This window comes from Nomascus leucogenys, chromosome 9 (assembly GCF_006542625.1).
Source record: "Nomascus leucogenys isolate Asia chromosome 9, Asia_NLE_v1, whole genome shotgun sequence".
Classification (NCBI taxonomy): domain Eukaryota; kingdom Metazoa; phylum Chordata; class Mammalia; order Primates; family Hylobatidae; genus Nomascus; species Nomascus leucogenys.
In genome coordinates, this window is record NC_044389.1 from 110,557,868 (window position 1) to 110,566,472 (window position 8,605).

Consider the following 8,605-nt stretch of genomic DNA (forward strand, 5'->3'; position numbering starts at 1 on the left):
AAGAGATCTGGGAAAAATCAGCCTTGTACCAGGATCTGAACTATAGTCTGAAAGTGTTTAATGGGTACCAATGTTAATGGCATCATTTTTGAATGATATACAGTTTATTTTTAAACACTTTCCTTCTGTTCCATTTTTACACTTTCATTATGTTTACCAGCATTGGGCAGTTGGTTGCATTTATTGAAGTTTGAATAAAAAAAATCTAAGATGAGCTACCCAAAACACCTACTAAACTCATCTTGCAAGATTGGTCAATAATAATTTTTATATTAGAGTCTCCCGTCTCTACAGACCTTCAATAATTATTTTTAACATCTGTTTTTCACTTCCAGTGTTATTTTAATTTTACTTCTATATAGGTTTCTATGGATGTCAGATGTTCCAAAATGATTTTTAGTTGCCATAAGCAAAATTGTGGTCATTTTGATAAAATTTCAACATTGAGTTCCAATTTGTTCATTCAAAAGTAACATAAATTGCTGGCAAAATTCAGTAGAATATATTCTATTTATATTTACATGGATTAAGTTGCCAGGAGTGCTATCAGAAAATTTAAATTAACATGGAATGGGATGAAATTTCTCAAGTCAAAGATGCCAACAGAGAGGCAAAGAGAGGTGGTCAGTTGTTAAAGACAGATGAGCAATTAAGGTATTTTCTTCTTAATAAAGATTGAGTTTGTACTTTGTCTTCTTGGAGTTTGGCAGAATATTTCACAGTAGCGGTTGGTGTTTGTAGTTTTGGATTTCCATATTTGAAAACTATGCAGTACCTCCATCAGATTTGTTGTAACGGATCCAAATTTGGAAAGTTCTTTACATATTTAAAATGATACATGAGTGGTTCCTGATTCTCCATGGGCCTGATTTCTGGCTGACCAAGGGAATCTCTATTTGTGTCCTTCTCAGGGCTTAGATGCCTGCTGTGCTCACTCCTGCCGAGAGGCACGGCCACCATCTGCAGCTCCTGGCTGCACTTTCTAAACAGCTGCCTGGGTCAGTTCTTTTGACTAAGATATAGCCGAGTTGTACAGTTTACAAATGAATGGAAAATCGTCACCCTACCAAGTCTTGAATGGTTATGACTCCACCACTCAAGAAACTTCAGGAATCAACCTTTGGTGATCTGAAATACACTGAAGGGTCCATGTAGTGATGTTTGTGTGTTAGATTCTGTTCCATTTTCTGATGTTTTCCCCATTTTCAGTCAACTCTTCATCTCCGCCGTGGTGGCTTTAAAACATGTCTACAAATTCCTTGACCATCTTTCCAGTGGGAGGCAGAGTCTAACTCCCTTTTCCCCGAGTGTGGGCTGGCCTTTGGGATGAAAAGACTAAGGTTGAAGTGATGCTACCCAACTTCTAAACAAAGTTCCTAAAAGGCACCTTTGGCCTTTCTCTCTCGCTTACTGTCTGTCTCGCTCTTTTCTCCTGGGATGCTTGCTCTGTGGGACTGGCCATTCTAGTGTGAAGAGGCCCAAGTCATCTGGAATAACCAAGTGCAATATTAACATTGTGTTTCATCATAACATGAATGCTGTGTGATTAGTCCTGCAAATGGAGTACAGGCTATGTGTTACCTTCCTGGGTAAAACAATAAAAAAATTCTGTGTCTCTCTCTTTTTCTATAGCAAATGAGGGTTGTGGATGGGGCCTGTATGGATGGTGCAGGTGGTGTCTTCATCCTGAGGCTTTCCTGTAAGACTACCAAACACTTGTACAAGTCCTTGCTTTCTTGTTCCTTGTTTTTTATTTTTATTTTTATTTTTTCTTTCTGAGACTGAGCCTTGCTCTGTCACCCAGGCTGGAGTGCAGTGATGCGGTGACGTGATCTCAGCTACTGCAACCTCCGCCTCCCTGGTTCAAGCGATTCTCCTGCCTCAGCCTCCTGAGTAGCTGGGATTATAGGCACATACCACCATGCCCGGCTAATTTTTGATTCTTAGTAAAGATGGGCTTTCACTATCTTGGCCAGGCTGGTCTCTAACTCCTGACTTTAGGTGATCTGCCCACCTCAGCCTCCAAAAGTGCGGGGATTATAGGTGTGAACCACTACACCTGGTCATTTCCTTGTTCCTTAATTATTAAATTTTCAAAGGCAATATACTGAAATATATGGGAATGTAGGAAAATAAAAAATGTAGTCAGAATAAAAACTCTACAGCCTTACTTCCTGCTGACATCATCTGGCCACACCTTTGCTCAAAAAATTCTGGGTACGTTGAGCCATTGTGGCAATTGACTTTCTTCATCACAGATGAATTTCGCTTTTTGTATTTTACTTCCATTTTTAAGTCTAAATAGAAGATACATTATATGTTATATAGGGGTTTTCATCTTTTGGTACGTCTGTGTCAAGGATAAATATAAATTGAAGAATTGGAATGCCTTTCCCACTGCCAGGAATGGAATGCATTAACATTTAAAATTCACTAATTCTATTGATCTTCTGCTGGAAAAAATTGTTTAAGTTGTTCCTACATCTATCTTTGACTTGTAGGCCAGTGAGAAGCAAAACCACAGCAGGAAGGAAGAATGTGATACTCATTATGTTTAGAAGGGAAGGAGTGGGAAGAGTCCAGTTTCCTTCTATTTTATTCCAAATTCTTCGTTTTTCTGTGCTGTTTCTTTTTTCTTTGCTGAGAAATTGATTATTTTAAATTCCCCCCCACCCCATCTTGTGCATTACATATGATCAGCAGTAAAAAGACCACACATTTGTCCTCAGCTGCTTACCTGCCAAGAGAATCCAGATGAGCTCCAGCATTGCTTTTAATTTCTTTGGAACTGACTGTGTAACTCTATTAAGACTGATGACAAAAGAACTATTTTTGGTGCCTGTTAGAAAGAAACACACTGGAGGCTGTTATTTTCAGTAATCCTGCTGTTCAGAGAGAAAAGCACCAACAAAGATACTTTTTTTTTTTTTTTATCAAATATCACTAAATTCTCCTGCCTCTGTGGGTTTATCCTTTAGTGTATACACTTGACCAAAAGTGCAACACATCAAGGCTGAACAAGCTCCGCTGGTTGCCTGATTCCAAAAAAAGGAATCAAGGATGTATTGCACCTTTTGTTACCCACAGATTATGAATCTTGAAAACTTTCTTTTTTGTCATCAAGTGTTTAACAAGGATGTAGTTTTAGGATCTTATCATGGGAAGTGGTTTGGAAATTTTCTCTTTATTCCTCTCAATCTCTGCTTCCACAAACACAAAATCACTTTGGCAGATTCAAATTAAGGTTTGACTGACTTCACCAAGAAAGCTGGAAAAAAACCTATGATGCCAGAATGTTAAGATTTCTCATAAACCATTCTGTGTATTCGCAACTCAATGGTGTGCATTTAATAACAACAGCGGGCTCAGCCTGTTCAGTCATTAATAAAGACTGCATGAAAAAGAATGCATGGGCTAGTAACCTAGCAAGAAAAAATGAAGTGGAGGGAACTTGAGTCATCAATGAGAATGGAGTGAACTTATATTAAATCTCTAGCACTACTCTACAGGATAAATGTGAGAAGCACAATGGAGGTATAATTAAGATAATTTGGAGAATAATTTATGTCAGTTCTGAGAACAGAAGTTAAAATAACTGCAGGGTTTTAAATTTGGGTGAATAATAGACTGCAGTAGCTCTAAAATAAAAAAAAATCATTGGAAAGAGATGTAGAAAGATACAGTATAGATAAACAAAATTGGGCTATGTAAGATTAGGGAAGAAAAAACTGGTGATGGGAAATAATATTGTTTAAAATATTTGAATAGTGTAATAGAGAGCATGATAAACTTATTTCATGTTTTATAGGAGAAAGATTTAAGAGGAATAAGAAAAATTAGAGAATCTGGATCAAAACATTAAAAAATATATCTGTTCTAGCAAAACAATAAATGTAGAAGCCTTGGTAAGAAAGCTTCCTAATGAACCTAGTGATGTCCAAGTTGAGGTTAATGGGCTCTGAAGTTGCAAGAAGAATTTTTGCTTAGAGTGGGAAGCAAGTCATCCTTCACTCCTCCTTGTTCCTGACTTTTTGTTCAGCTCACACATCCAATCTGGGACAATGTCTTGTTAATTCTGTATGGTTATGTAGTAAACTAGTATTTATCGTGTGTTGCACACCAAGTGAGGTACTCAGGTTGCACTGGTGAAGAAACACAGGCGTTTCCTGTTCTTATGGGACTTACATTCTAGTGGGAGGGTGAAACAGTAAATAGAGAAACTAATATGTAAAATTATTTGGGGTAATTATAAGTGCTGTGGAGAAAAAAAAAAGCTGGCTAATGAGTTAGATGGACTAGGGTAGCTATTTTGGATAGAGTTTTCAGATATTTTATCTATGAGAAGTTTATATGTGAGCAAAGGCCTGAATGTGGAGGAGAAGCCAGGTAAGCACATCTCTGAAGAAGAGTTTACAGACAGAAGGATCATCCTCTAAAGGGCTTGAAAGGAGATTGGGAGGTTTGAGGACAAAGACCATTCCGGTGCACCTGGAGCAGAGTAAGCAGCAGACAGCGTGATGGAGATAAGATTCGGAAGACAGAAAAAGCACTCAGTCATGCAGGACAGGGACCATTGCAGCAAGCCAGGTGTTACTCTAAGTGGTGTGTTGGAGCCACTGCAGGACTTTTGGAGATGGCAGTTATGATTCTGGTCACTCTGATTTCTGTGTGCACATCGGCTGGGAGCTGGAGGGTGGGGACAAGAGTGAGAAGAGAGAGAAGGGTGAGAAAGCCTTTGCAATGGTCCAGGTGAACATTCACAGTGACTTTGAGAGGGAGGGCAACGTGGAGAAGATAAGGAGGGATGAATCACTGCCACTGCAACAGGGATATGTTTTTGGCAATTGAGCCAAGACATATTGATGGACTGCCTATATGTGCATGAAGGGTCTAGCCAGGAGAAGGGTGGAAAGGGAAAGATGAGGAACCAAAGTGATTTTAGGTATTTGTCTTTAGCAACTGAGTGATATGGACAGAAGCAAGGAAGAATGGGGAGGAGTAGGCTGTGGGTGTGGCAGGAATTGGGAGAAGATGCAGCTGTCTTGGTTGAGCCCAGTGTGTGGAGTTTACACAATATCCAGGTGGAGATACAGTGTATCTATATCTGTATCTGCCTATAAGTCATGTATGGCTATCCACACACATGGATTTTTTATATTGGATATTTAGAAAACTGAGACTTAAAATATGTATATTTGGTACTGTGAACCCAAAAGTATCTGAGACAGATCTCAATCAACTTACAAGGTTATTTTGCCAAGGATGAGGACATACCTGTGACAGCCTCAGGAAGTCCTGATGACATTTACCCAAGGTGGTCAGGGTATAGTTTGCTTTTATACATTTTAGGGAGACACAATATATCAAACAATACATGTAAGATTTGCATTGTTTTGATCTGGAATGGTGGTAGAACTTGAAGCAGAAGTTCCAGGTCATAGGTAGATTTAAACATTTTCTGATTGACAATTGGTTTAAAGAACTATTATCAGTACAAAGGAATTTCTGGGTTACAATAAAGGGTTGTGGATACTCAGCTTTTATCATGTAAATGAAGCCTCCAAGTATAGGCTTTACAGAATAGACTGTAAATATTTCTTATCAGACTTAAGGTTTGTGTTGATGTTAAATGCTGGTCAGCTTTTCCCGAATTCCAAAAGGGAGGAGAGTATAATAAGGCATGTCTGACTCCCCTCTTCCCTGAACTAGTTTTTCAGGTTAACTTTGGAATGCTTTTGGCAGAGAGGAGGGGTCCATTCAGATGGTTGGTGCTGGGCGCCACTTAAAATTATCTTTGATTTACAGTTTCATCGGTGTATAGAAAGGAAGAGATGAAATCACCAAAAGAAAGACTGACAATAACAAAGAGAGGTCTCAGGGCTAAACCCCCTGAAGAATGGGATTCCTAGATGGATAGGATGGTCCCATGGAGATTGTCAAGGGTCATGAAGTACGAGTGGAAAACTATTTCTACTGTAGCAACATGGAGTCAGAACAAGATGGAAATCAAAGATTGGCTGTGGGACGTGGTAAAGTGAAGGTCCTGTGAACACTGAAAAGAAGCAGGTTTATTGGAGCTCTGGGGTGTTTGATTGGAGTGTGTTCAAGAAAGAACGGGGAGGAAGAGTGTGGGTGGCTTTAGCAAGGAGATCTGTTGTTGAGGGGAGCAGAGACAGCAGGCAGCAGTGGAAGAAATAGAAGGCCTGTTTTGAATTTAAGATGAGATGAAGTCTGTACGTAGATGTGAGGCAGAAACTGATGATGCAATTATCATCAGAAAAGAATGAATTGCTAGAGCAAAATCTTTGAGTAGGCAAGAGTTTATGGCAAAGAGTATAGAGATCAGTAGATTTACGGTGGTCAGATAAGGCAGATAAAAGTGTTCATTATATTGCTTTATTTCTTAATGAGGTAAAAAGGCAGTTCCTTGGAAAAGCATGACAGAGGGAAAAGATTAAATGCATATGGAGAAAGAGGAAGTTTTGAAATCATGTACTCAAAGAGGGGAAAAGCAAACTTACTAAAGAAATGTAAATGGATTGCTGGACAGTACTGAGGATTTAGTTGATACATGTGATTCAAAAATAAAGATGAGTCCATTCATTATGCTTGCATTTTAAAAAATACATTCACATTCAGTTGATCCAGTGTGGGCGTAAAGTACACTGAGTTACACAATTAATTGAGTTACAGTTTTGCCAGGCTGGTATGCACACAAGAGAGAAGCAAAATAATGGAAGGTATTTGTAAGGAAATGGTTGTATTGAGTATATTGATGATGAAAAACCTAAGTTGGGAGGAGAGGAAATGAGGATTAAGAATGGAATATGAACATGGAAAAATTTGCATGAATATAGTAGGTAGATTCTCAAAGTGGTTTCCTTGAGTTACTCTGGTGCTATTCTGTTAAATGAAAAAAAAGATTTTGAAGATGTAATTAAGGTTAGTGAGCTGTTGACTTTAAGATAGATTGTCCATGTGGGCTTAAGTTAATTTCATGAGTCATTTAAAAGCAGAATTTTCTCTGAGGAAGTAGAAGTTTGAGAGATTCCAAGGACGAGAAGGATTTCATGCACCATAATAGGCTTGGGAAAACATGTTATGAGGAGCGTGCACAGCCTCTAGGAGCTGAGATTGGCCACTATCTAACAGTCAGGAGGAAAGGAGGACCTTAGGCCCATACCCACTAGGAGCTGAGTTCTTCCAAAAATCTACATGAGCTTGGGAATGTATTGTTCCCTGAGTCTCCTGAGAGAGCTCATCCTAACTCGCACATTGATTTCAGCCTTGTGAGATGGTAGAGAATACAGCTGAGCCTGCCTGGATTTCTGATCTATAGTCCTAGGAACTCAATGATAGGTGTAGTTTAAGACATTATGTTTGTGATATCTTGTTACACAGCAATAGAAAACTAACACAATGGCCAAAAGATTGTAGATTTTATTGAATTTGAAGGTAAGAAAAAAGGAGGAAGTATTCAAATAATCAAATGCTTAAAATTGTGATTTTGGAAGTGAGACTGCTATTGCTGTTACAACAACCTTAGAGTGTGAAGAAAACAGATGTTGAGGCAAGTTGTAGGAAAAACTATTTAGAAGACAGACGATAAGAAGGACCTTGGGTGCCAAGAGCAGAGAGAATGTGGAATCAGACATTGGGCCTTTCTTCCCAGTGACGCCCAGCGCCATCTACCTCCCAACCCCACTACACCTGCATTTCTGGTCCTTACATATTGTGGCCCTAGAAAGCCTTCCTTGTCTTCCCCAGGACAAAATGTGTAGCTTTGTTCCTCCCGAAATTTGATTTCAGAAAAACTAACCAAGTATGACAGCTTTGTTCGCTTACCTGTTTTATAAAACACCTTATAAGTGGGGATTGTATGCTGTTCACCACTCAATATCCAGCACTTGATCAGGATTTCCCATACGATTGATTCTCCTTTCTAAATAGAATCCAATGTTTATTAAAATAAAAGCATATTAATGAAAATTCTGAATGTCTAATATTACATATGTATGTGTACATGCATATTCCTTTCTACTTAAATTTATTTGCATTAGCTGAATGATTTCCCTTACTTCAACAAAGCCTCATTTTGTCAATTTTGTCAAAGCTCCTTGGGGCTCTATTACAAACTAAGATGTACTTTCTGTGTCTGTATTCTGTATGTTGTCAGAACTAGAACATCCCTAATGTCACATAACTACTTACATCCTCCTAATTTGGATATACACTGGTCTGGCCAGAGTGGCTTATTCACCACCTTGGCAAAATCAAACAGATTACATGCACTTTAACAAAAGAATGGAGGCACATTTTAAATATTTGTTTTTCAAAGCACACCAAGCGTACATTTTTATGGCTTAAAAATATTAAATCAATTAATCACAGAAATTAAAATGACAATACAAACAAAGTACATAAACTAGAGATACATTCAAGTTTCAATGTATTACCATTGCAACTCTCATGGCCACTTCAGCAACAATTGGATGTAGTGTCTAGAAACAGACTACATAAAAAAATGAAAGCAATTCATTTTTGTCATAGGGTGAACTTATAATTCAAGTTCCTACCTGTAATTTCCTGTGCTGGTAGTACATTG